At 34.6% G+C, this 27,066-nt stretch overlaps 2 long non-coding RNA genes across 2 annotated transcripts in view; one reads left to right on the top strand and one right to left on the bottom strand.

Annotated features, from left to right (window-relative positions):
• LOC118497363 overlaps window positions 1-18,333 on the bottom strand; it is a 58,954-nt gene extending 40,621 nt beyond the window's left edge. Inside the window, exons 1-2 of the long non-coding RNA XR_004899887.1 lie at window positions 18,184-18,333; window positions 3,804-3,871 (exon numbers count right to left, since the gene is read on the bottom strand). This is a non-coding gene — a long non-coding RNA (uncharacterized LOC118497363). The remainder of the gene's footprint in view (window positions 1-3,803; window positions 3,872-18,183) is intronic.
• Window positions 18,334-18,714: 381 nt separating this feature from the next.
• LOC118497364 lies at window positions 18,715-20,193 on the top strand. Its single transcript, XR_004899888.1, has 2 exons — window positions 18,715-18,916; window positions 19,795-20,193. It is a non-coding gene; the product is annotated as an uncharacterized LOC118497364 (long non-coding RNA).
• Window positions 20,194-27,066: the final 6,873 nt, after the last annotated feature.

Here is a 27,066-nt window from a genome sequence, read left to right as displayed (position 1 = left end):
GCTTTTGTTTCAGGTGTGGTTGTTAATAACCGTGAGTTTGCTGTGATTTTACTATACATGTTTTCTGTCTTCTTTTTCCTAGATAAGTCCCTTTTAACATTTCATATGATAAGGACTTGGTGATGATGAACTCCTTTAACTTGACCTTATCTGAGAAGCACTTTATCTGCCCTTCCATTCTAAATGAAAGCTTTGCTGGATAGAGCAATCTTGGATGTAGGTCCTTGACTTTCATGACTTGGAATACTTCTTTCCAGCCTCTTCTTGCCTGCAAGGTCTCCTTTGAGAAATCAGCTGACAGTCTGATGGGAACTCCTTTGTAGGTGACTGTCTACGTACCTCTTGCTGCTCCTAGGATTCTCTCCTTCATTTTAATCTTGGCTAATGTAATTATGATGTGCCTTGGTGTGTGCTCCCGTGAGTCCAACTTCTTTGGGACTCTCTGAGCTTCCTGGAAGTCTATTTCCTTTGCCAGACTGGGGAAGCCCTCCTTTATTATTTGTTCAAATAACTATTCCACTTGTTGTTCTTCCTCTTCTCCTTCTGGTACTCCTATAATTCAAATGTTGGAATGTTTAAAGATGTCGTGGAGGTTTGTAAGCCTCTGCCCATTTTTTTTGAATTCTTTTTTCTTCCTTCTTTTCTGCTTGTTTGTTTCTTCCTTCTGGTCCACTCCATTGATTTGAGTCTCAGCTTTCTTCCCATCACTGTTGGTTCCCTGTCCATTTTCCCTCATTTCACAGCATAGCCCTCATTTTTTTCATCTAATTTGTGACCAAATTCAATCAATTCTGTGAGCATCCGGATCACCAGTGCTTTGAATTGTGCATCTGATATGTTGGCTACCTCTTTGCCACTTAGTTGTGTTTTTTCTGGAGGTTTGATCTGTTCCTTCGTTTGGATGATTTTTTTTTTGTCTTGATGCACCTGTTACATAGTGAGGGGCGGAGCCTCAGGTGTTCTCCAGGGTGGGGCAACCGTTGCTGGGTTGTGATACAGTATGTAGGTAAGGGGTCCAAGAGGGAACAATGGCGCTTGCTCTGCTCTCTGTCGGATTTCAGTCCCTTCTGCCGCTTCTCCCAAGCAAACTAGACCTTTCTGGTGTTGATTCCCATGTGGGTGGGTTTGTGTATGTTCTAGGACCCTGTGGATCTCTCCAACGAACTCTCGTGTGAGGCTGGGAGTCTCTCCCACTGCCTCAACCCTCCCAGTTGTTTTCGATCAGCGTTTTGAGGCTGTATTTCCCCGTGCTGGGGCCTTGGGTTGCACAGTCTGTCTCACTCCCTCGTTTTGCCTGGTTTATCTGCATGTGAATGTGTGACCACCTGGTCAGCCAGCCACCTTGCTCACCTTGCTGAGTCTGCCTGCTGCCACCCTGCACCCAGGGTCTGCCTGCTGCCGTCTTGGGTTCCCAGGGTCCATCATCCGCTGCTTTGGGCGCCTGGAGTCCACTAGCCACCACTTTTTTTTTTTTTGCCACGACCCCTCTCCACTGGTCCGCTAGACTCTGCCTCTTGTACCAGTCTGGATGAATGTGTCTATTTTAACTCTTTGGTTGTCAGAATTCTGTACAGTTAAATTTTCTGTCAGTTCTGGTTGTTTTTTGTTTTTAAAATTTTGTTGTCCTTATTTTAGTTGTGCAAGAAGGCACAGTGTGTCTACCTATGCCTCTATCTTGGCCGGAAGTCTAAAAACTTATCTTGATAACCAGTCTGAGAGAAATAATTTGTCATTTCCTTTTACTAGCCCAGCTCTTGAGAGCAGGCAAATTTAACGTCTCCTAAATTGCAAAGTAATTTGTTCTGTCATTTTTGTTTACAGGACTACTGATAGCAATAAATGATGAACTTTCTACTTTATCTTCTGTTTCCTAGTTATGAAGTCAATGTCTTAAAATTTTTGTTGTTATAGATTAAAAAGATAGAAGCAATGACCTTAGCTGCTTGCAATCAACTAAAGATTTTATTTTATTTAGCACAAAATAATATACTTAGTTATTTTAAATTCACATAACAGAATTATATAACTTGTCTATTACCCAAAAATGCAATGTAAAAATATCAAAACATAGCTAAAAAAAGGGGGGGTTGGGAGAAAGGAAATTACTATTTTTGAATGTTTTGTTAAGCAATATAAGTTTAAGAGCTTTAAATTAAAAAGCAAAAATTTTTAATCTCTTTCCTCGATTTGTGAAAATGAACCTAAAACACTGCCATTATTTAATTTTGAGAGCATCAAATAGTATATGAAACACTAACACTTCACAACTTCTGGAACATCTACATTTTATCAGTGAATAACTTTAGAAGAGGCCATACACATACACTCATACAAAATTACTGACGGTCACTATGTCCTACTTTTGCATCTAAAAGGGAACTCCAGGCATTATTATCTAGGACAAAAGGAAGTATTCCAACTATGAAATATTGCAAATTATCTGTTTAAAAGACATTTGAGAGTATCCAAGAAAGGCTGTTTGCTTAGAAATTTATAAAGGAAATGAAATAAGGTTACGAATGTGATGTTATGTTAGAAGTTAAATGATACCTATTTTTTTCTTTTTAAAAATGGACTGCCCTCTAATATCAATACCAATACCAATACTAACTGAAAAGACTTCTTTTTCTAAGACTTAACATTGAAGAAAGGTTGAGCTGGCTTCCAAAGGATCAATTAGGAAACCCAAGCATTGATTATGTAGAATTCTTTGGGGATTTGCAAATGTTTCCATTTTAGATTTCCAGTGACAAATTAGAAAAAGAAGTGACCTATGACATTTGGCACTACTCTTCAAGCTGGCTCATTATTCAAAGTTTTCAATATTTAATTTATTTCAACACTAAAAACTAATTACTGAGTTCAGTGGCTAATCACCTGTAATCACAAGGTCACTCTTCAACACATACACATTATTTACTGGGTCACTAATGCAATGGTATGAGGTAATGTAAGAAAAGCATCTGAAGTACTATTAAACAGGGCCATCCCTCTAACATCAAGTTTCTTTTATTTAGAGATGTAGAATTAGCTCAAGAAATAGATGGAAATGAATCATTTTGGCATAGGGTCTCAAATATTTTTAGGGGATTAAGTATCTTGTGTGTTTTCCATGACCTACCTGGATTTGAGAATTTTTGAGGAGGATAATATTAATTTCAGCTAACCTGTTAAATTATTTCCTTAGAATTTACTAATTTCCCAAAAGTTAAATGAATCAGGGTAAAATTATTTCATATTCTAAGAGGTATGCATGTGTATATATAAAATGAAGTAAAAGGGACTGCCTTCCTTTTTTTCCCCCCAACTCCTGAAGCTTAACAGCTAAATTTTAAGCACTCACAAAGAAGTCTGGATTGTAACCTAGTGAAATGTAAAAAAAAAATAAAAATAAAAATAATGAAAAGACAATTTCTTAAGTGGAGAGGATACTTCCAATTTATAAAACCACAGGATAACTGTCAATGAAACTGAATAATGATGATAATGAAAAAAGATCGTTACTTATTTGTAAATTCCTTTGGATGAAAAAGGGTTTAAAATTGTTATTCTCAGATTTAGAGATGCTGGGGCCTGGCTGTAAAATACTTCCTCAAACAGAAAACTTACCTATGGCAATGGCATTATTTTTGCTCTAAATTGAATTAAATAAATACCAAACTTCAATGTGTAGAGAGGATAAGGGGAGTTTAGAAAGTTAACATTCTAGGATGGTAAAAAGAAAATCAGAAATAAAGCAAAAAATGACATTAAACAGTAACTTCTTTATAGCAATGGTAGGGGGACTGTGAGTTAATACTTACAAGGTAAAAATTGCTGAACTATAAGTACAGGCTATTTCATTATGCTCTTCATTTTATCGTTATTAAACCTAGGAAAAAGATAAAAGTGAAGACTTTAAAAATTTTTTTCATGTTACATAAGTTAGAAAATTTTCTACTGACAATCAATTTTTCGATCCCTATGAAGCATATAACAGTCATAGATCATAAAATCCAGCAGCAGCATTTATATATTTCAGTCCAGAGTATTATCATTAATTTTTAAAACTCACCTTTCTATTGCTTTTACCTTCTTGAAGTTTAAAGATCAACTATATATGTGTAATTAAAACTCATACTTCAATGTCTAACTTGAAGCACACTGGTTTCTAGAGAACATCATATAACTGAAGATATCTTAAGATTCAAGATCATACCTCAAGATTTATCAATCTCTCACACACATAGATATACATATATGTTACTGCAAAAATCTAAAAATCCACATATTGCTCAATTTCAAGAATATATTATAATACAGGATGAATACAAAGCTTAAGGTGGAGTTTAAAATGCATACAGAAATATTTAAAAATGTTATAGTCTATGGCCAAATCAAAAGAAAATGTAGTTGTGGAATTGGAGACAACTGTAGTTGAACAATAAAAAAAGTTAAAAAATTAAAATATAATTAAATAAAAAAATAAAAACAGAAAATTAAAAAATAAAAAAATTGACTGAATTCAAGAGTAAATGAAAGAGTAGTGGTAAGGGAAATTACTTCCATGGCTGCTCTTTAGAAGAGTAAGAAGGATTAAAAGTCAATTGGGGGAAAAAAAAAAAGAAAAAAAGAAACATTATATATCTTATCTTTAAAAACAAGAATACTTAAAAATATCCTAGAAACCTAAGTTGGTTAAAAGATTTGATTTCTGTGGGATATATCATGAGGGCTGTCCAGAAAGTATCCAGTCATGTACTATAGAAAAATAGAGACATTTATGGAAGAAAATACAAGATACAACAAACATTGTCCCTAAGGCAGTGACATTTCAGACCCCTTCAAAGTAGGCACCTTGGAACCTCACACAGTTCTCCCAATCACCATCCGCTGCCCTGTCTTATTTTCCTGAATCTGATTGACAGTCTGAAATCTCTTGAATTTTAGTTTTGGTAAAAGCCAGATGTTGCAAGGTGCCAAATCTGGGCTATAGTAGGGCTGTTACCTGGGTGATTTGATGTTTCACCAAAAACTCTGCAGGAGAGGATGCATGAGTGTGGGTGCATTGTCTTGATGAAGCTGCCAATCACCAGCTGTAGCCATCTGAATCATTGAATAGTTTCCCCAGAGGAATGTTCAAGCTTAATACAAAATTTGATGTAGATTCATTGCTCTACTCACTCATTCATTTTGAATGTGAGGCCACACAGTACCCATGCTTACTCAATGGAGTCTACTGCCCCCCCCCCCGCCCCCCTGGCTAGTATAGTGAAGTCATCATTGTTCAAACATGCATATTCTAGTCCACTCTCCTTGCTGCCAGGTTACACTGATGTCTCGCAAACTGTTCTCATTATATCAACAATTGTCAGACTTTTTCTCAACAGACCTCATGTAAGTTGTTCTTTATTTTTTGAATCCTCATCTGAGGATATTTTCATTGATTTTAGAGAGAAAGAGCCTGGAAGAGAGGGAGGGAGTGGGAGGGTGTGAGAAACGTGAGAGAGAGAGAGAGAGAGAGAGAGAGAGAGAGAAAGAGAGAGAGAGAGAGAGAGGGAGAGAGAGAGGGAGAGGGAGAGAGAGGGACAGAAAGGGAGAGAAAGAGAAAGACTGATGTGAGAGAATTAATTGGTTCCCACAACCTCAGTATGTGCCCTGACCACATCGAATCCACAAACTTTGGGTGGGTAGCACAATGCTTCAACATCTGAGACACCTGACCAGGGCTAAGTTGTAGTTCTTATACCACTAACAGTTAAGCATTTACCACAAGTAACAGAATACAAAGAATAGATTAAACCCATTCATACTCTTAATGAAACATTCATTCCAATTATACATCTTATTGTAGAATGTCTTCACCAAAAAAGGTTATTTTTTCATTAATATGGGAAAAAAATCAACATCTTAAGTCCACTGAAAAACCAAGAGAATACCAAAATAATCTCCACATCCTACCCCTAGCCCTCCAATCCAGCAGTTATTTAATTCTAATATTCTGCCTTTTTTTTTTTAAGAAAAAAGGCTACATATATAGTTGAGTCCTTTTTGTACCATATCCTGATCCCATTCTCTTCTCTCTTGAGATACAATCACAATTCTGAATTTGGTATTTATTTCCTATGCATGCTTTTAACATTATTTCTACAAATTGAAATATCTAAAACAATATACAGGGTCTGGCACAAATAACACCCCTTTGTATTACATAAAATGTTTAAATTACAAAATCATAAGCATGAAATTCTATAACATAACAATATCACACTCAAGCACACCATAAGACATTTTAGGTGAAATGTTCAAATTGCTGTCCATCTGTGCGAGACATTCACGTATCCAACTAACCACATTCAATGGTGTTACTTCTGCGGGACCCTGTATATCATTGCCTTCAAGGTTTATATAAATGTTACCATACCATATATATATTATACCAAATTTGTTATGTTGCATAAAACCTTTTGCAACTTATTTTTGTCATTCATCTGTGACAATACACACAGCTGTCACTTAAATAGCAGTATAACAAAGAGTTCATCATATGACTATGTCACAATTTCCCATTCTCCTGCTGCTTAACATTTATATTGCTCTCAGTTTTTTTCCCTACTGAAAGTAAAAGTAAAACTGTTTCACATGTCTTAGTTTGTCTAGGACATTTAGGAATGGAATTGTTGGTTCAAATCTGTGTGTATCTTCAATTTTACCAGAACTTTGTCAAATGCTCCCACAAGCAGCATAACAAAAGTTACCCTTTTTCCAATATTTGAAACTACATTTAAGAAAAACAGCAACTATCTAAATGGAAATTTAAACAAATTCTTAAGTGATCAGTTCACCAAAAGTAGATATACTGAATGTTCTAATAGATCAGGCTAATTTTGGTCCAAGGTACTTGAACAAAAGTAAAGCTCACATAATACAACTTTCCTCATGATTGGAAAAAAATCAAGATCTAATCTAGAACAACTGCAGTAGAAATGAAAAGATTCATAATTAGTTATTGAGCTTACAAACACCATTACCAAAAAGGGAAAAAAGCAGAAATTATAAATGGTTTTTTGGTATGAAGAATCCTCTCTCATTTAATTTTGGTCAGTGCTTCTTAAAAAAAAAAAAAAAAAAAAGGGTCATAGCTTGGAAAAAAACACAAATTCCTGAGCCCCGGCCCCAGCCCTAGATCCTGATTAAGCAGGTTTAGAAAAATGTTTTATTCTAGGTTATTTTGGTACAGGTAGTTCACGGACACTTTGCACAGTAATTAAAATCAGTAGTAAAAAAAGGTATTTTTAATATAAAGGATTATGTACCTCACATAACATTTTTGTTAAGGATCATTTACAGTAAGTATTGTTATGTTAAATTGATCAACATATTAAAACATTTCAGTATTAGTAAAAAAAAAAAAAGTAATTTCAATTTATGGTTGAATATGTTTGACTTCACAATGTTAAACCAGGCTGGGGGCTCATTTATCACAAGATAACCAAGCACATTCAACAAAGCTTTTTTGGATAATAGTAGGGAGCTAACATTCTTAGTTTACTGTAATTGGTAAGGAAAAATATTAAGAATGGGAGTGATCAGGTGTGATTTTTAATGAAGATTACCACGGAAAAACTATAATTACTTTTTTAAAGAAATGCTATTGTAAATGTTAGACTTTGAATTAAGACATTTACTAAATTAAGACATATACTAAAATGTCATTTGTAGCTTCCAGCATGAATACTACAAATGGTATAAGAACTTTAACAGAAATCCAATATTCACTTCCATGTAATTACAACCTATTGGAACTATTTAGATACAAAAGAGGAGAAAAATGTACAGATATTTAGGTGATGCAAATTTATGGAAATTCAAATTATAAAAATCAAGAACGCTCTCTACACTAATTAAAATTACAAAGTTCTACTCTCAAAAGATTTAGAATAACCTGAACTTTCAAGATGTAAGACATTCTAATAGAGAGAAAAAGCAGAGATATGAATTTCCATGTTCAGCATGCTTTAGATTTAGTTAAGTAGTATAAGGTGGTGTTTTTTGTTAGAATGAGGTCAACAAGCTGGCTTTGTTTAGACTGGGCTATATAAAACAAAAATAATGTGGGCTCAGAATATGGCCCCAAAGTAAAACAAACACTCATTTGTGGCCAGTCAACTTTTCTTTCCTCAATATATTACCTAACCTGTGTTATCAGCAACTAATTACTAATTTTTCCCAGTCTACCAGCTTAAAAGTGAAAAACACAAAATACCATACACACATACTTCCAGAAGACAGGTTTACATTCAAACAAAAGAAATTATCTGAATAAAAATTACATTAACTAAAATGAGAATAAATAGTAAAAAATAACGAGTCTAAAAACGTATGTACTGTTCTCTTTATGCTCTTTTGGGAAGATATATTTTTGTCAAAGAATGTATTCATTATACTATAGCTGGGTTACACTGACAGTGGGGCCTTTCCTATCTAGTCTGTAAAAACTGGTGGGTACAGGCTTTTCTGACTACCATCATTGCATATTTGATGTATTTAGGAACAACTGCTGACTAGCAGCAGCAATCTCCCAGTCCCTGTTCTCAGCTCTAAGGGACAGGAAGAAGGGCTGTGGTGATACTTGTATATTTATTGTTGCTGCTTCTGAAGCAGCAAACTGAGAAAAGCTATACAATTAATAAGAAAAAGCGAGATGGGAAGAAAGAAGACAAAATTGGTCTTTTCATTAGAAAGAGAAGCTATAATGTACCTAAGGAAATAAATTAATGACACATAATGATCCACAACTCATAGTTTATATTTAACTGCTCAATTATCAACATTCTGTTTATCAAGGTTCAGGGTAAATTCACAAAGAACATTTTCCCTATTCTTCTGAAGAATAAGAAAATATGTAAAAATTAATCAAGAAATGAAATTATATTTTGCTTACAAAAAGGTCCAGGCTTCCAGGTCCCACATATCTAATCACCACCATATACCGAGGATGTTAAACACTACTAACAAAGAAATAAGATTTTAGCACATAGTTTTTTACAAAACTTCCAACTATTAAAAACTTTCTATGTGTAATTTAACTACTTTAAATGTGTGATGCAAAGCTAAAAACAGGACATACTTATCAACTAATAATAACAGAAATAGAAGTTGTTCTGTCAAATTACCTTTAAAATTAAATGTGATGCTATTTATGAACTTAAATCCTTGTATTTAACTGCAATTCTTATCTTTTAACATCTAGGGAAATTGTGACTCTGAAAAATATTTAAAAAGTCAGAAAAATGAGAAAACCTATACATTTTTTAGTAAATGCTAGAAATCACTGATAAATTTTAAAAATATTTGGTCAAGAAAGCTAGGTTTGAGATTAAAATAAAAGTATAAAATACAGTAACATTTTAAAAATTCAGATCAAAATACTCTGTAAATAAAAAACCCACCCTTTATTTTTCTAAAAATTAAAAAAATAATTTTTCTGTTAAGCAGCTCAATAAAAATAAACAATATTAATAATAAAAATTAAAAATAATTCTGAGGATCACAGGATAATAAATTACTAAATATATGTATTTGGTATAAAGTTATACAATAAAAAACTAACAGCAAATAACAAAGGATTTTTAAATTTTAAGACATTCACAAACTGATAAATATACTATTAGTTAGTAGATTAATCAGTATCAACAGCTACATTTGAAACGTGCTGCACATTTTTGTTCCAAGTGACTGTAACCATGAAAATAGGGAAAGTAAAATTAAGCCAAATTATATGTTAATGAAATATCAAAAGTGTGGTTTGTGTTGCAGAGAACTTAAATCCTCACATTAAATATTGCATTTTGAAAATGCTTATTAGAAAATGTAATTCTGATGCATTAGGTCTTATTTGAAAAAATAGAAATAGACTAAGGATACATTTGCTAGTCAAGAAAAGAAAAAAAATATACACAACAGAACGACTTCAAACATTTAAAAAACTTTTATTATGAAAGATAATTGTATCCACTCTTAATGAATGCTCGGCAGCACTATAAAACCTCCACTAAAGAAAGTTGCTATAGCTAAAAAATTGCTTAAAATATTCCTTTATTTCAGTTTATTCAAATATTCTTCCCCCACCTAAAGATCACTATTTCAATAAAATAGGAACACAGCATAACTGTTGTAACAATTAAGAATTTTTCTTTAAATAAATGTTATTTAACCCTAAAAAGTGTATTTAAGCAAAAATAAGATATAAATTTATATCTAAAAAATAACAATAAACCCTTTCTCTCAAGATCTGACATAATGAACAACATATCAAGGCTTAGTTAGATATAGATAAGCAGATCTGCAAATTTACAACAGCCAAAATCCTTACAGAATGTCCTTTAAGAAGAAATTAAAAAATAGCCAATCACACTTTGCAGTAAAAGTCCTTTTTAACTTGCCTCCTAAATTAACACATACTACAAATTAGGGTAAAGTTCCTTACTCCATAAGAACTTACTAAATACAAAAAAAACTGTTAATATCTTCATTGATTCTTTTAGATGTTAAATTACTTACAGAAAAAAAATTAGGAAGTTTATGAACCAGTAATATAGAGAGGGCAATTTTATGACACTAAAAATTTGTATCCAAACAGTAAGTTTTGACAACCTCAAAGAACACAAATCACAAACTCTCTAGATTAGGAACAACTCTGTAAATTTATGTCTTTATTTACAACATATATGCAAAAGACCATTTAATTCAATAAGGCTGTGTGTAAAGATACCTGGATTAAAACTGATAAATTGAACCTGGATTTTGTTTTTAGACACTCAGAAATCGTATGTTTTTACTTTTCATCTGAATATTTTCTAACTTGGAAAACACTGGTTAAGTTAGAAGGAAGCAAATTTTTATTTTCTTCCTATTCAAACTAAACTGCTTTTAAAAATAACATTCTCAAATCAAAGGTAAGAAGATATTCTAATATTGTATTTATCTCAATCACCTTCAGTATAATGACATCACCACATAAATTCACCCTGATATTAAACTGACTTCTACTAAATTTTAACATTTTATTTAACTTTAACTGTTAATAAATTTGCATTCCTGGATTATCTAATATCTACTAATACAGAAGCATCTAATGTTTTTAGTATTTTGATGTGTACCTCAATATTCAGAAATTTTTAAACATCTGAGAATCTTCTTTAAAAATATTTAACATTGTTTAAAAACATGTTTAAAAATAAAAGTAGTTCTATGACCATGGTAATTACACTTCACTCTTAAGACTAAATTACACCAATAAAAGCAAACCTTTGTAAATTCTTATATTTTAAGTATAAAAAGTAAGTATTTTTAGGCGAAAAAATATTTAAAGAAAAAATTATAGTACATTATAATTTAGTAAACCTCACTTACCTAGCAAATATTTTTAAAATAATTATTATGGTTAATTCTTTATCATGTGATTAAATACTTTATAATACAAAAATTACCCAAGTAAAATGTAGTAATACTTTAAGAAGTTCATTTTCATTATACCAGATTGCCATTTTGAAAACAATCAAGAATTTTATTAGCTAAGTATCTGAAATTTTTAAACTATACAAACCAGAGAAAATAAATATGCTATAAAAGTGGATGTATTATAAACTTTTTTGGAGGAAGACTGTAAGTCACTAGAAATTTTGGCATTCTACAATTTACTTTTTAAAAGTTTGCAACTTTTGATATGAACAATTTAAATATTTTACTTGGAGTACCTATGAGCAAGATATCAGGTTCTGCTTAGAGTAGGTTTTTCAGTTTTAACCAAATTGCCACTTTTAGTTAGGCTACTACTTGGAATACTTTAAATGCTCTTAAAATATTTTCATTAGTTTTATCTAATTTTGTAGGTTTGACTTATCACTATACCTGTCACAGAGCTAAGCACCAAATTCCATTCGATTTAAACCTTCCATTTTATAAGATTTAAAGTCTACTATTTAACTCTTTTACATATAACACTATAACAACCTTATAGGAAAAAAAATCCCTATATATACTTATCTTCAGGCTAAATAAATTCACTTGGAGGTGGACCTAATACAAGATAACATCAACTACATTAAAAAAACTGGAGTTTCAATAAACAAGAGCATTCAACCTTGGCCACTTCACAGGATGACTTTTGTATTAATAAATCTTCACTGATTTTTAGCTCACCTGAAACTTCTAGCTTTACCAAGTGTTTAGGCCAATTGCAAAGATATAAAATTGCACACTTTTGAAATTCATTAGTATACCTTAATCTCTTAACATGTTTCAATCCATTATGTGAATGTACAATCAAAGAAGTTAGGTTATTCTCCAGAACTGGCTTTCTTCTAAAGGTCAAAACCTGAAATAAAAATGTCATGTATTATAGCATGAAGACACTCAACAGATTTTCACCTCTTGCAATGGTGAAATCCAATGGTGAAAACCATTGCAATCCACAATGGATCCCTGAACACAAAGATAAAGGTCTTCAAAATGACCTCAACCTTGCCTATGTTAAAAAAACCCACAAAAAACCAAAAAACACTAACTTGAACATAATGTTATTTAAATAGAGATAACTTGATTAGAAACAATTTGTGATATGCTTTATCATTTGAGACCTCTTCACACAAATCAGATTAATATGTTTCTACCTTCATTTCTCTTTAGGGCTTTAATTTTTTAAAGCAGTGTAGGGGTGTGCAAGCGTGTGTGTATTAATGGGTATTAGAAAACTAGTGAAGAGGACTCATAATGAAAATATCAGAGATATAGTTTGTGCTTCTAAAACTCATAAAACCCAGTTTTAAAAAACTCTCAAGGGATTGAGAGAAATTTTTAACTACCTTTCTCCCCAAATTATCAAATTTTTAATGATGAATTACCATTATTTTCAACTTCAGTCTTTTGCCATGCCTGAGTGAATAATATTGATATTTCCAAATATTATAAGACATTATAATTGTAACAACAAAATATAGAATTTACCCTTTAAACAAATTAAAATATAAGTAATAAACAGATGACTATTGGGCCAATGTTTTTTTAAAAAATATTTCCAAGCAGAAGTGATGTAACCAACTAAATGTATATAAATAGCTTTTTAATTTGTTTCACCTGTATCTACTGATTTAGTGGCAATCAACTAATTAAAAATATTAAATTGTTCAACTACCAAAGATTTATAATGTACTATTTGTGACCCATTATGCTCTGAGTTTTCCACTTTTACTTAAAAATGAATTAGGAAAAGAAATGAAAACCAAGTAAACCTTTAATCCTCTTCCACCAAACATCTGATTGTTTACAGGCAAAAACCATACACATATAACCTATGAACACCAGTTCAAATAGCATTAACATTTTTAAAAATTAAAACAATATGTACGGTCTTCCTCAAAGATACAAAGTTCTCTATATTTAAGCACTCTAAAAATTAAGGTATCAACTTTAGAAACCACAAAAGGAAAATACAGACATCAATATGTACTCTGTACCAGATATTAAGTTTTTAAATAGCAGAAAAACAAAATATACTAAATAACGAGCAAAGTGAGTTAAAATATAAGACAAATATTAAATCAGATGATAAAGATGTAAAAAAACCCTTGAAATAGTAAAACTCAAACCTATTAGAAAGCAGCTTATTATTTATATTCAGAACTCTCAAGTCTTTCCAGTACAAAAGACAGAATTAACCAAAAGTATATTAAATGTCTCATAATTTAATAAGTATATGGAATAAAATTCATATATATATGTAACACCAATTCTAATATTTGAAACTTATCTTTCTAAAAGAAAGGTCTTTTAAGCATCCCTAGGACAGTCAAGGAGGAAAAAAGGCAAAAGAAAATCATTTCCTCATCAGAAATCAACATTTTTAGGAAGGCTTTACAGTCATTTGTATATGCAAATAATCAGACAAATATAGAAACATATATTAGTAATGTGATATCCTAAAACTGGTGTTACTCATAATATTAAGCCAACTCTGAAGCTCTAATAGTCACTTGTAAAAAAAAGCAAAAGAGCTTAATATCATTTTTGATATATTTAAAATAAAGTGGTAATTTATTATTGATTTCCTTTGGTCTTAAGAGAGGGTCTACCAAATTTCAGCAAGTCACAGTTTGAGTTCTAATTACATACCTGGCACACAGTATTTTTAAATTTGCTGAATAATAATAAAAAAAAGAACAAAACCACATGTACACTAATACTCTAAAATATGACAAGTCTTTCTAAGATGTGTTTTCCAGTTATAATCACATCTATACTATGTTTCTTTTAAAAAAGGTTAAAAAGAAATCAACATAAAATCATTAAGCTTCATTGAACAAAAGAAATAAAAGACAAGAGCCATTAGGCCAGTAATTTTTTAAATGACAGAAATTTGTGTAGAATAATACTTCAAAAGTGTGTAAATTAATACTCTAGTTGATATTTTTAATTGGAGAAAGTTTATATATCATGTAGAAGAAATACCTAATACAGTCTTCTGGCTATATTTTTTCTTTTTGTAAACCCAATCAACTAATCAACATTTCTGGATTAAAGTATTTTGTTACATTTGAAGTGTTACTACATACTGATAAACAAATAAATAGAAATAAAAATAAACGTAAGTCTCCACAAAACAAAAAACAAAAATATAGTACACAAAGATGATGATACAAGGAATCCAGAATATGAGTTATTTTGAAATTTTCATCCTTAGCTCTATAGTTCATGATAAACATTAAAAACAGTATTAATCTGATTAGGAAAAATAGTGTTACACAAAAACACTTAAGGCTACATTAATACAGTTGACAGCATTTAAATAAAGTCTTAAATTGTACTTTTGTTTGTCTAGGAAGAAGGACAAATGAAAATGAATACTACCAGGGAACCTCTCTAGTTCCTTCTCCCCTACAATATATAAACACAGCTTTAAAAAGAGTTGAGCTACTGCAGCAACACCTTTCCTCACCATTGTTTTCCTGTGGTATTATGACTTTTCTAGTCTCTACAGTACAATAGAAAATAAATTAGAATTATATACATAATATAATAATTAAATGCATCTGTTGGAAACATAAATACTGTTGCACCCACAAATCTAAAACCAAAATCTTCCTTCTAATCTACCATCTCATAAAAAGTAAAATATATTTGAACGCTGTGGATTTTATTTAGGTGCTAGTTCATTCTCAAGCTTTAGGTATAGTATTTTGATCCTTCACTTCTTTTAAAAATGGCGTATTAAGCAAAAACAATCCTCACTCATCTCACCCCTAAAACAAACAAAAACCATAAACCAAAGCATTAAAAAAAAAAGTATCTTTAACTTTAATCAGCCTGGTAGAATTTGAAAGCCTTTCCCTACCCTCAAAACTGTCCAAGTCATATAATGACCAGAATGAAAATTAAAACACAAAAAACAAAATAGTAAACACACACACACCCCGCTCACTAGTTAAGGTATCACAGGCAAAATTACACTTAAAATAGAAAAGAGGTTTCCCACAACTTCATCAAATCAAATTTTATAAAAAACCATTAGGATTTTCTATGAAATTTTCATGAAATGACTAAAAATAAAACAGCTCTGAAAAAAAGGTAATAAACACGGGTTCTGTAACTGCAATTCTTGTTATAAAGGCCCAAAATAGTATGATTTATAAACTGTTATTCCACTTAATGTTATAGTTACAGCCCTGGAGAGATTTATGAAAGTTTTAGTATCTTTTCATTTGAGTATTTCCTATCCATGCTTATTTGACCTAATGTGAGAATACAAAGTTTCAAAATTTCAACTACTATTCATAAAAAGATATTAATTTCTATTAAACTAAAAGAAAAACGTTTAAAAAGGATCAACACCTATCTTTTTAATCAGTGAATTTACCAATTTTCTTTGAAAACCACATCCAACTTTTATCAAGATGCAAAAATGGAATGACAAACCTGGTCATAAATAGAAATTCACTGACGGCTGTCCCAAGCAACATTAAAAATCAACTTAAAATGGACCAAATAAATCACATTGGGTACACTGCTGTATGCAATATTTTCTTCATGATACATTTATTAAAGAAATGAAATCATATATACGCACCTGTGCATACTTACCTGCTGTATTGTGTAAATTAAGCAACATACATTTCTTGTAAATAAAGTTTTAAGCCCTCTACAATGTCTGAGTTAGTAAAATCTATGTATTTTAAATTAGATGTGACAAGTTTTTTAAAATATATCCAATTTTTGTAAAAAATGTGGAAAACTCTTAACATCAAGAATATTAGTTTCCTTTTACCAAAATTAAAAAAAAATTATCCCACAATCTGAATTTACGAAATATATGTAGTTTAATGACGAAAATTTTGTCAAAAGAATAAAAAAATCCAAATGCTTCACTCAGTTTTTAACCAACAGACAACAGGGGAGGATACATAAATGTGATTTTTGCCAGCAGAATACTATTTTGCAAAAATTGCCTCCTCGGTTTTTCTTTTAATATACATTTCAGAATTACTCTAAGTTCCTTTATGAAAAAAATATTAAAGACCAGCTGTTTTTAAACAACCCGTGTTAACCTTTTGTAATTATTTCCGTGGTTCTCTAAAAATAACATTTTTCGTAAAGTCGAGTATTATAATCTAGTGTTTAACATTCAAAGCCCCCAGTCCGCTTGCTTCCAGCCAATCAGGAGATAAAAAGTCCAGTGTTTTGGGAACTCCGTTAGACACAATTTCAAAAACAGCACATTGCGCTCTCCTGTTCTCTTCGTGGAAAGATTGTGAGGGCGGGTCCCCTAGTCTTTACAGAAATAAGAAATCACTCAATCGTTACTTCAACTCCTGGGGTGGGGGGAATTTTACGCAAAGGACTCTGAACAGAGTGTGACTGCGGTTCCCCTGCAGCATTATTCCTCTTCGGGAACAACCGAAAAGCTGTTGCAAAACCATCTCCTGCGTGTTCTCAACACAGAGCCGTGCGCCCCACACGCAAAACATCGCGCCGGCAAAGGGTTAATCTAGTGGCTCGGCTCCTTCACCGCAGAAAAGGATTCCAAGTCCAAAATTTATGAAGGTCAAAGTCAATAAAGTATTACTTAAAGCCATCACTGGCTCAAAAGATTCGAGTTGTCGAGTAAGAATTGGTGGAATCTGGGAGCTAAAATATAAATCTATCACTAAAGTAAATGATAAATACATCCCTCTTCCCTACGTCAAGAGAGCTCCCAGGAAAAAGGTGGGGGCTGCAAAATTACCGCTAAACTGTACGAGTAAAGACTTTTCAGGAGGCAAACATCGTTACTGGTGCACCGATTGTTTTTCTCCACGCGACATGTTTCAAAGGTTGGAGAAGAAAAGTCTTCTAAGAAAGTGCGACTTGGGGAAATCGCAAAGAGAAAGGAAATTGCAAGCTGAAAGCCCCATCTTTCATCTCACCCAAGACCCCCTCCCCCAAGAAAGGACAACACCGGAAAAGCAAAAATCGAAAGTCCAGCATCTTCCCTAGGATTCCGCTAAAACCTCAAAAGTCTGCCCCCTCCCCAAATTGTTAAGCGGTCAGTGCTACCCCAGCCCGGACGGAAGCGTTCAGAGCCAGAGTGCTGCATAGTGAAACTCACATTCGTAGGGCACCTCACGTTTTGGCTCAAAGACAATATATTGGGCTGGGTCCCGCAAAACGGACGGGAGGAACCCGCTACTCCAGGTCCTCAGTTTCCACCGACCTTAACTTTCACGATATGAAAAGACCGCTGTCCACAGGCGGGGAAAACTGCGATAAAAGACCGCTCGGTTCGGCAGTAGGGGAGGAGGTGCTCATCCCCCTGCTCCTGTCAAGGAGCTGCTGCCTGCGGTGCCCCGCCGCACCCCGGCCCAGTCCTCTAAGGTCCTGCTGACAGATCCGATGGGCGGCGGCAGCTCAGTCGCAGCCAGACACCGTCCCGCTCAAACTGCTACTCCCCTCCCCCCACACACCCGCCTCTCCGCGCTCCCGCCACATTCCGCCCGCCACCGCCCACTCGGAGACACTCAGTTATCCCCCGATCCTCTCTCTTCACATTTTTCTTAATTAAAATGAGGGCGGACCCAGTGCCCATTCCCTGCACTCCCCCCACCCCGAACCGCCTGCAGGTCCCACCACTGCCACTTCCCGAGTCCCGCTCCGCTAACTTCAGTCTCTTACCGACTGCGCCAACCCTGGCGAAGCTCCGCGAACTGTTCTACCTCGAAGGGATTTTTGGAGATTTTTTTAGTGATTTTTTGATGGAGTTCTACTGGCGATATACTCTGGATCAGGTTATCTCATCTCTCCGGCTAAATCGATGGGATCAGGCATCACTCGAAAATGGCGCCGAAAGCGCTGAGGCTCCTCATTCAAATTCGATATAGCCAACCCCGCCGCCCCGGCGCATGCCGGGAACGCGGGAGGCCTTCAGAACTGTCAATACCGCCTCCAAACACCATCTCTGGCTTTCCAGACAATTGTACGCACGCGCCGACTCCTCCCCCAACCCCGCTCCTTGCACATGCGCAGAATTATGGTTGTTTTCTGTTGTTCCATTGCTTCTTTGATGGCAATCAGCCTACTTCCTTTCCTTGCGCTTGCGTTCTGGTCCTTCTTAACTCAGCCTCGGAGGTAGAGGGCCAGTGGGGACCGTGAACCCAAACGTCCATAGACTGTATATATCACTCGGTAGGCATTTCATGTAATGTTCGAGGAAAACAGATGAAGGTGCAGCTTAAACAAAAAGAAACACGGCTTATTGCCAGTGTCTAACAACGGAATGGGTCTTTTTCGAGACCATCTGTATTGTATGGATACACGTGAACTTAAAACAGACCCGCCTGTGGGCAGAGCTCTCTGTGTGTGTCAACTCTTTACAGGAGCGATAGCATTTAAGCCTCAACTTTGTGAGGTAGGTACTGTTATCATTCTTAAGTATTTTGCCTAAAGGAGCACAGGTAACAAGCACGTGATGAGTACACATCTGTCAGATTATGGAGCCCAGGCATTCCCCATGCTGTACGAGCCAACCTGAGCACACACAGGTGTAGTTTTCTCGGCTCAACAACCACGTAGGTGACCTCGCATTCTGTCTGCCTGCTGGGATTTGAGGAGTACATAAATTTGCGCGGGTCCTTCCCGGTCCTGTTACGAAGGCGCTTCATGGAACCCAGTTTCTCTCACTACCTCACTTACGATTCTCTCAGTTTGGGAGAGGTGAATGGATGAATGGGCAGTCTTTGGGTATCACTGAGGGTGATTAAGAAAAAAAAGGGCATGCTAAGTGAACTGAATCTAGCAAAGGTGGGTTTCTGTTGTGTGACACACTGATAAGTGATACCTAGTTACCAAGTATTGCCTGTGATAGGCATGGTGCTAATAGGTATTATCCTTATTTTACACAAGACACCCCAAGACTCATATGAAGAAACTTGCCCCAAAGTCTTACAACTAGTAAGTGGAAGCACAAGACCTAGGCAAATCTAACCATCAAAACCTTCAAAAATAGGGCACTATGATAGGACTAAATAAATGATGAAAAAGTTGTCAGTATTTTAACACCTTCCTTAAAAACCTCTTTCACTAGTTTATTTGCTTGGTAGAGATATGCTCTCTGCCGAGAGGCTAGTTAAGATGAAAAAAATTTAAAACTGCCATTGATCCTAAATAATTGGAGTTTAAGATTATTTTTATTGGTTACCTTTTTCCTGATTCCGAGTTATCAAGAAGTTTCTAAAGAATCCAACAGTTAAATCTGGGTTATTGCTGGGGTGTTTTTTTTTCTTCCAGTTTTTGTTGCAAAAGAACTTGTGATGAACCATAACTGTTTACATATGCTATGACATATCATTGTGAGGGTTAAAACAATTAATATGAAAGTGCCAGAAGTGCTAAGAAGTAAGGAAATGGGAGAAGGCCAACACACTTTGCATTAATGAGGTACAATTGGAAAAGATGGATTTAAATAATTTGAGATCAAGAAGAAACATGGCTGTATGAACAGTATATGTGTCTTATATCTGTATTGTACGTTTGTGTACTGGTTAAGTGAGTGAACTCTGGAATCAATGCACCTGAGTTTGAATCTCAGCTCTGCTACTTGGTGTGCCCCTATATGAGTTACTTTTTCTCACTTTGATCTTCTGTAAAAGGAGTAATGCTAGTACCTCATTTGGTGCTTGTAAGGATTAAATGACCTAAATATTAAGGACATTGAACACTGCTTGGCATATTAGTAAATATTAGCTAATGGTCTTTAACCCTGACTTTTCAAAATGGCTTAAGAGATGTTTTAAAAATCAAACTATATTTAGTGCCATAGGAATTAGCATTCATATTCAAGAGTCCCTCAAATGATAAATTAGCCTGACTTATGATTTTTGCCAAATATTGTAATGATTTCTGTCAGAAGAAAAAGGATGATAATTTGTTTTACCATTTCATGAGAGTAACATGGAAGTGGAATGGTGTTATTCCCCTTTCTATTAAAGTTAAAGAAAATAATCAGGCCAGTCTAAAATATATAAAGTAAAAGCCATCCAAATTTCTATCATCCAGAGATAATTATATATCCTTCTGTGTTTTAAAAATATAATGTCCCTGTGAGGGGAGTCAGCTAGGGGAAGTCTCAATAAATGATATATTTGGGGAACTTATTTGCAAGATTGTATTGAACTTCATGAATTGGTAAATTTTGACCTAGCTCCCTTTTGGTATAGTCTTTCAAGAAAATTATATAAAATCGATGATGTTGATAAATAATAACATTGAGGACCAACTCTATGTCAGGTACTATGTTAAGTATGTCTGTGCTAAGTATGTATGCATTTTCCCCTCGAATCCTCATGATAATAATACATGAGGTGGATGCAATTATTATCTACATTTTGCAGAGACTAAAGTTTCTATGAAGGTTACTTTTAGATTTAAGTCCTGTTTTGTTTAAAATCTTATTTAGTAAACCCAAAATCTTTCATTAAACCTTCTTTACTCACTAAAATGGAAGAACACAAAGCCAAATAACATGGTTCCTATGCCTGAACAAAAAACCCAACTGGAAAAAATAATATTTTGCAAATGAAAAAATTTATTTGACTACAGGGGGATACAAATTCCTGAGCTGAATTTTAAAGTAAAAAAGAAAAAGGGTTTTTACTTCAGACCATTAAATTCACAGATAAAACATTAGTAAGAATACCTTCCCCGAATAGCTGCTATAATTTTGAGAAAGAAAAGCAAAGAAGGAGGGATCACAATACCTGATACCAAACTGTATTACAAGGCCACTGTAATCAAAACAGCCTGGTACTGGCATAAAAACAGGCACATGGACCAATGGAACAGAACAGAGAGCCCAGAAATAAGCCCAAGTCTCTACAGTCCATTAATATTTGACAAAGGGGGCAGCAACATAAAATAGAGTAAAAACAGTTTCTTCAACAAATGGTGTTGGGAAAACTGGACAGCTACATGCAAAAAAATGAAACTCGAGCACCAACTTACACCATACACAAAAATAAATTCAAGGTGGATAAAAGACTTAAATATAAGTCATGTCACCATTAAAGTCCTAGAGGAAAACATAGGCAGGGAAATCTCAGATATTTCATGCAGCAACATTTTTACTGATGAGTCCCCCAGAGCAAGGGACATAAAGGAAAGAATAAACAAATGGGATCTCATCAAAATAAAAAGCTTTTGCAAAGCTAAAGAAAACAGTATTAAAGTAAAAAGAGAACCAACTGTATGGGAAAACATATTTGCCAATGATACCTCAGATAAGGGTTTAATCTCCAAAATATATAAAGAACTTACACGGCTCCACTCTAAGAAGACAAGCAACCCAATTAAAATATGAGCAAAGGACTTGAACAGACACTTCTCCAAGGAGGACATACAGAGAATCCAGAAACACATGAAAAGATGCTCAATATCACTAGTTATCAGAGAGATGCAAATTAAAATCACAATGAGATACCACTTTACACCAGTCAGAATGGCCATCATAAACAAAGCAACAAACAACAAGTATTAGAGAGGTTATGGAGAAAAGGGGACCCTAGTACACTGTTGGTGGGATTGCAGACTGGTCCAACCACTATGGAAAACACTATGGAATTTTCTCAGAAAACTAAAAATGGATCTGACTTTGGACCCAGCAATTCCACTGCTAGCATTATATCCTAAGAACCCTAAAAGACCAATCTAAGAGAACCAATGCACCCCAATGTTCATAGCAGCACAATTTACAATAGCCAAGTGTTGGAAGCAACCTAGATGCCCATCAGTAAAAGAATGGATCAAAAAGCTATGGTACATTTATACAATGGAATTCTATGCAGCAGAAAGAAAGAAGGAGCTCCTACCCTTTGCAACAGCATGGATGCAAGTAGAAAGTATTATGCTAAGCGAAATAAGCCAGGCAGTGAAAGACAAATACCATATGATCTCACCTTTGACAGGAACCTAAACAACAAAACAAAGAATCAAGCAAAATATAACCAAAGACACTGAAATAAAGAACAGACTGACAGAGTTCAGAGGGTAGAGGAGAGGGAATTTCAGGGTAATTTTAGGGGAAAAGGGGGAGGGTTTACAGGAACTAGTATAAGGACACATGGATAAAAACTAGGGGCAGGTGGAAATGGGAGGGAGGAGGGGAGGGTTGGGTGGGTGGGTTGGAATGGAGTAAAAGATAGAAAATTGTACTGCAACAACCATTTAAATAAAATTAAAAAAAAGAAAAGGATACCTTCTCCAAATTTTAATACTCCACAAAGTGATGTACATTATGAAAAGAGAGAACTCAATTATTTAGGAACTAAATTAGAGCAGGTTTCAACTTTCTTTCATCTTGAATACAGTGAAGAGTTAATCATCCTTTCTCCACTTTTTCACCCACAAAGTTTGTGTCTCTATATACTCTTGTCATAAGAGTAGAACTGAAGTCATAATTTAAAATCTGAGGTTTTACTTGGAAACTGTAATGCAATCACTAGTTAACAAATAGTAAATAAGGATAGTGTGAAGGACAGAGGTCTTGTACTTTCAATGCTTATTTTATCCTTCCTACTAATAGGAAGTAACCTACAACTGATGAGATGTTGGCTTCAACATATTAACTTAATTAGATAAAATTATGAAAGCTGTAGATCTTTTCATCTTTTAAGAAAGAATGAAGACTCAAAGAAGAAAACCTTTTGAAAAATAACTTGAAAACATAGTTGTTTTTTTAACTTATCTACATAGGTACCTTTTATTTTTCTGTTTTTCTTATTTCTCCAACTTAATTAAAAAAAACTTTATTTGGAACTTATTTCAAACTTACAAAAGTGGGAAAAATAGTTCAGAGAACACCCATATCATTTGCTTCCTTTTATGCAGTGTCTGTCTCTGTCTTTTCACAGTTATGTATGTTATATACAATTTGTTTTCTGAACCATTTGAGTTGAGTTTAACACATATCCTTCACTCCTAAATACTTGAGGGTGTATTTCTTACACACTTTATAAATTGACATTGAAATAATACTTTAATCTACCATCATATTCCAGTTTTGTAGGTTGATCCTTGTAGCATTTCCATCTGTAGGACAGATTCAGTCAGGGGTGTCCAACCATTTGGCATCTCTGAGCCACACTGGAAGAGTTCTCTTGCTCCACACATTAAATACACAAACACTAACAAAAACTGATGAGCACAAAAAAGGGGGTTTTAAATATATTTATGATTTTGTGTTGGGCAACATTCATAGCCATCCTAGGTCGCATGTGGCCCACAGGCGACAGGTTGAATACCCCTGGTAGGGTCAGGTACTACATTTAGTTGTCCTGACTCTTTAACATCCTTTATTTTGGAACATTTTCATAGCCTTTTTAAAGAATCTTTAATTACCTCAACATTTTTGAAAAATGCAGCTTGTTTCCCCACCCTCATTTTTAATAGGATATTTCTTATCTTGTTGTTGTCTGATGTTTCCATATGATTAGACTGAGGTTATACATTTGAACTGGATCGCTGCATAGGTAATATGTGTTCTACTCAGGATATCACTTCTGGAAGCATGTGAAATCCATCTGTGATTGATGGATTGATGATGTTTATTTTGATCACCTCATCCATATGTGGCTTGAATTTTCCACTGTATACTTATTTTCTTCCTGGCAATTAATAAGCAATTTTTTGTGTGTTTCCTGCACAAAGCGAAACATCTTTGGTTATTCTGTTCAGGGCAAATGTCTGGGTTGCAGGCCTGGTTCCTGGTGGGGCATATGCAAGAGGCACCCAATCGATGTTTCTCTCACACATCAATGTTTCTCTCTCTCTCTTTCTCCTTACCTTCCCCACTCTCTAAAAATAAATAAAATCTTTAAAAAAAAATTCTTGTTTAAATTGAGCATCCGTTATCATTGATATAATTTTACAATAATGGTTACAAAATGATCCAACCAATCTAGTACTCCCTCTACATTTACCAGTTGGCCCACAATATACTACTGCAAACAGCCTTATGTATGTATGTATGTATGTATGTATTATCTGTATTAACTTATGAATTCTTGTTTTTTCATTTCTGTATTTTATTTTCATGTGTGCTTTAATCTGTATATTTATATATTTCGTACATACATTTTTTGAACCACTTGAAGGTAAGATATGTACATAATGAATTTTCACCTCTAAATATTTAATTATTTTCATGTTTAAATTGTCCCAGATTTAGCTAAGGGCTCCTGTGTCCTTGTGACATGCCTACATGCTTTTTCTTTTTTTAAGCACTTCCTAATTTTTGCTATAATAAGCTATTCCATGTTTATCTTATCCTTACCTGCCCTACCCTAGAATTAGCCTTGTCTCTAAAGAGCCCTATTGGTGGAGAATGGTATTAGAGATCAAGGCTAGGTGTACTCATTGATATTTCAGTGTCTTCTTCTTGGACCCTTAAGAGGCAGAGTAGGAAATATGTGTGAAATCATAGTCCACACAAACAACTCATATATTTTCATGTTTGTTTTAGTTCATGTCTGTACATCTAATTTTATAGGGTTTTAGTGTGAAACTTTCTTTGTCTTTTTCAACTTAACATGTCATAAGAGTCTGAGTTAGTATACCATTTTTAACAACCTTCATTCCAAATTGCTGGGCTACATATTACGTATTATTTAGCTGATCCTATGATTCATCTATTACTGGCATTTAGATTGTTTCCAGTATTTTGGTTTTGGAAAAATAGTTCTGAACAGAACACTTTATGCATACTTTTCCTAATTGACTATTTGCTTATTTATTGGAAGATTTCCCAGATGTGGGAATAGCAGCTCCCAAAATGTATGTATGTTTTGAAGAGTTTGATGTGTACTGGCACACAGAATTCATCAAACACTTACCATATCAGAATTGGATAAATAGAGATGAAAAGAATGTAGTCTCTGTTAGCAATGATCTGAAAGTCTAATAGAAGAAACAAATTTTTTTTGAAAAAATGTAGTTTGGTCTGGGCTAGTGTGGCTCAGTGGATTGAATGCTGGCCTGCAAACCAAAGTGTGGCTTCTTTGGTTCCTAGTCAGGGCACATGACTGGGTTCCAGACCAGGTCCTCAGTGGAGGGCACATGAGAAGCAACCATACATTGGTGTTTCTCTCCCTCTGTATCTCCCTTCCTTCCCCTTTCTAAAGATAAATAAATAAAATCGTGTAAAAAATTAAAAATTGTAGTTTGGTGAATATAGAGGAACAGTGTTTAATGTAGGTTAGTAGTAAGTGGCTCAGGGAAACTTTTCAGGAGGAAGTTATAGTTGAGCTGTGTTTTAAAGGATAGCTTGATAGAGCTTTCTTGAAGGAGACCTTAGTGGAGCCTTAAAAGCCTGGAGTTTTCCCAGTGTAAAAGAGAGGGTAGAAATAGGCCATAGAAAGCACTTAAAGCAGAATCACTGGAGTGAAAGAAAACAAGGAGGTTCAAGAAAATTCAGGTAGTTAATGTAATTGGTTGCCTAGTACATTTACAGGTGAAAAAGATTAGCCTGATCAAGAGGATAGAGGTTAAACCATGAAGGGCCTTGTGTGTTACCCTTATTTTGATACAATTGAAAAATCTTAAACCAGTGAGTGATGTGATCAGGTTTATATTTCAGAAATACTTCAAGAAGGATACTGGAGGACAGGTTAGAAAATACTAGAGACATGAAGAAAAACACTCCCTTCACATTAATGGCATGAATAAGTAAAGGCTAGTGTCAATGTAAATTAAAATAGCCTTTTTTGGGAAAGTAATTTAATGATATATAAAATAGGGTTGTAAAGATATTCATATCACAATTGGGACTTCTGGCCAAGATGGAGGCATAGGTAGACACACTGTGCCTTGAGCTATCAAAAGAAGGGCAACAAATTTAAAAGCAACAAACAACCACAACTGACAGAAAATTGAACTGTATGGAAGTCCGACAACCAAGGCGTTAAAGAAGAAACATTCATTCAGACTGGTAGAAGGAGTTGACACAGGCAGCCAGGTGGTGGCTGAAGGACCAGGGTGGGCAAGGCTGCAGCTGGTGGGCAAGGAGGTGGATGGTGGACTTGACAAAGTGGCAGATTGCAGTCTGGGCAGTCCCACATTCACGTGCAGATAAACTGGGAGAAACAACTGGAGAGTGAGACAAAATGCACAACCCAGTGTTCCAGCTCAGAGCAGCTCAGAGGAATAAACCTCAAACCTCTGATTGAAAACACCTGTGGGGGTTGAGCTGGCAGTGGAAGAAACTCCCAGCCTCACAGGAGAGTTCACTGGAGAGACCAACGGGATCCTAGAATGTACACAAGCCCACCCACCGGGAATCAGCACCAGAAGGGCCCAATTTGATTGTGGGTAGCTGAGGAAGTGACTGAAAACAGTAGAGAGCGGAGCAAGTAGCTTTGTTCCCTCTTGAACCCCTCCCCCACATACAGTGTCACAACACAGCAAAAGGGGTTGCCACACCCTGGTGAACACCTATGGCTCTTTCCCTTACTATGTAACAGGCACACTGAGACAAAAAAAAAAAAAAAAAGGCCCAAATGGAAAATCAGT

Source organism: Phyllostomus discolor, chromosome 11 (assembly GCF_004126475.2).
Source record: "Phyllostomus discolor isolate MPI-MPIP mPhyDis1 chromosome 11, mPhyDis1.pri.v3, whole genome shotgun sequence".
NCBI classification, from domain to species: domain Eukaryota; kingdom Metazoa; phylum Chordata; class Mammalia; order Chiroptera; family Phyllostomidae; genus Phyllostomus; species Phyllostomus discolor.
Note: the sequence above shows the minus strand (reverse complement) of the source record. Positions and strands in the feature narration are given on the sequence as shown.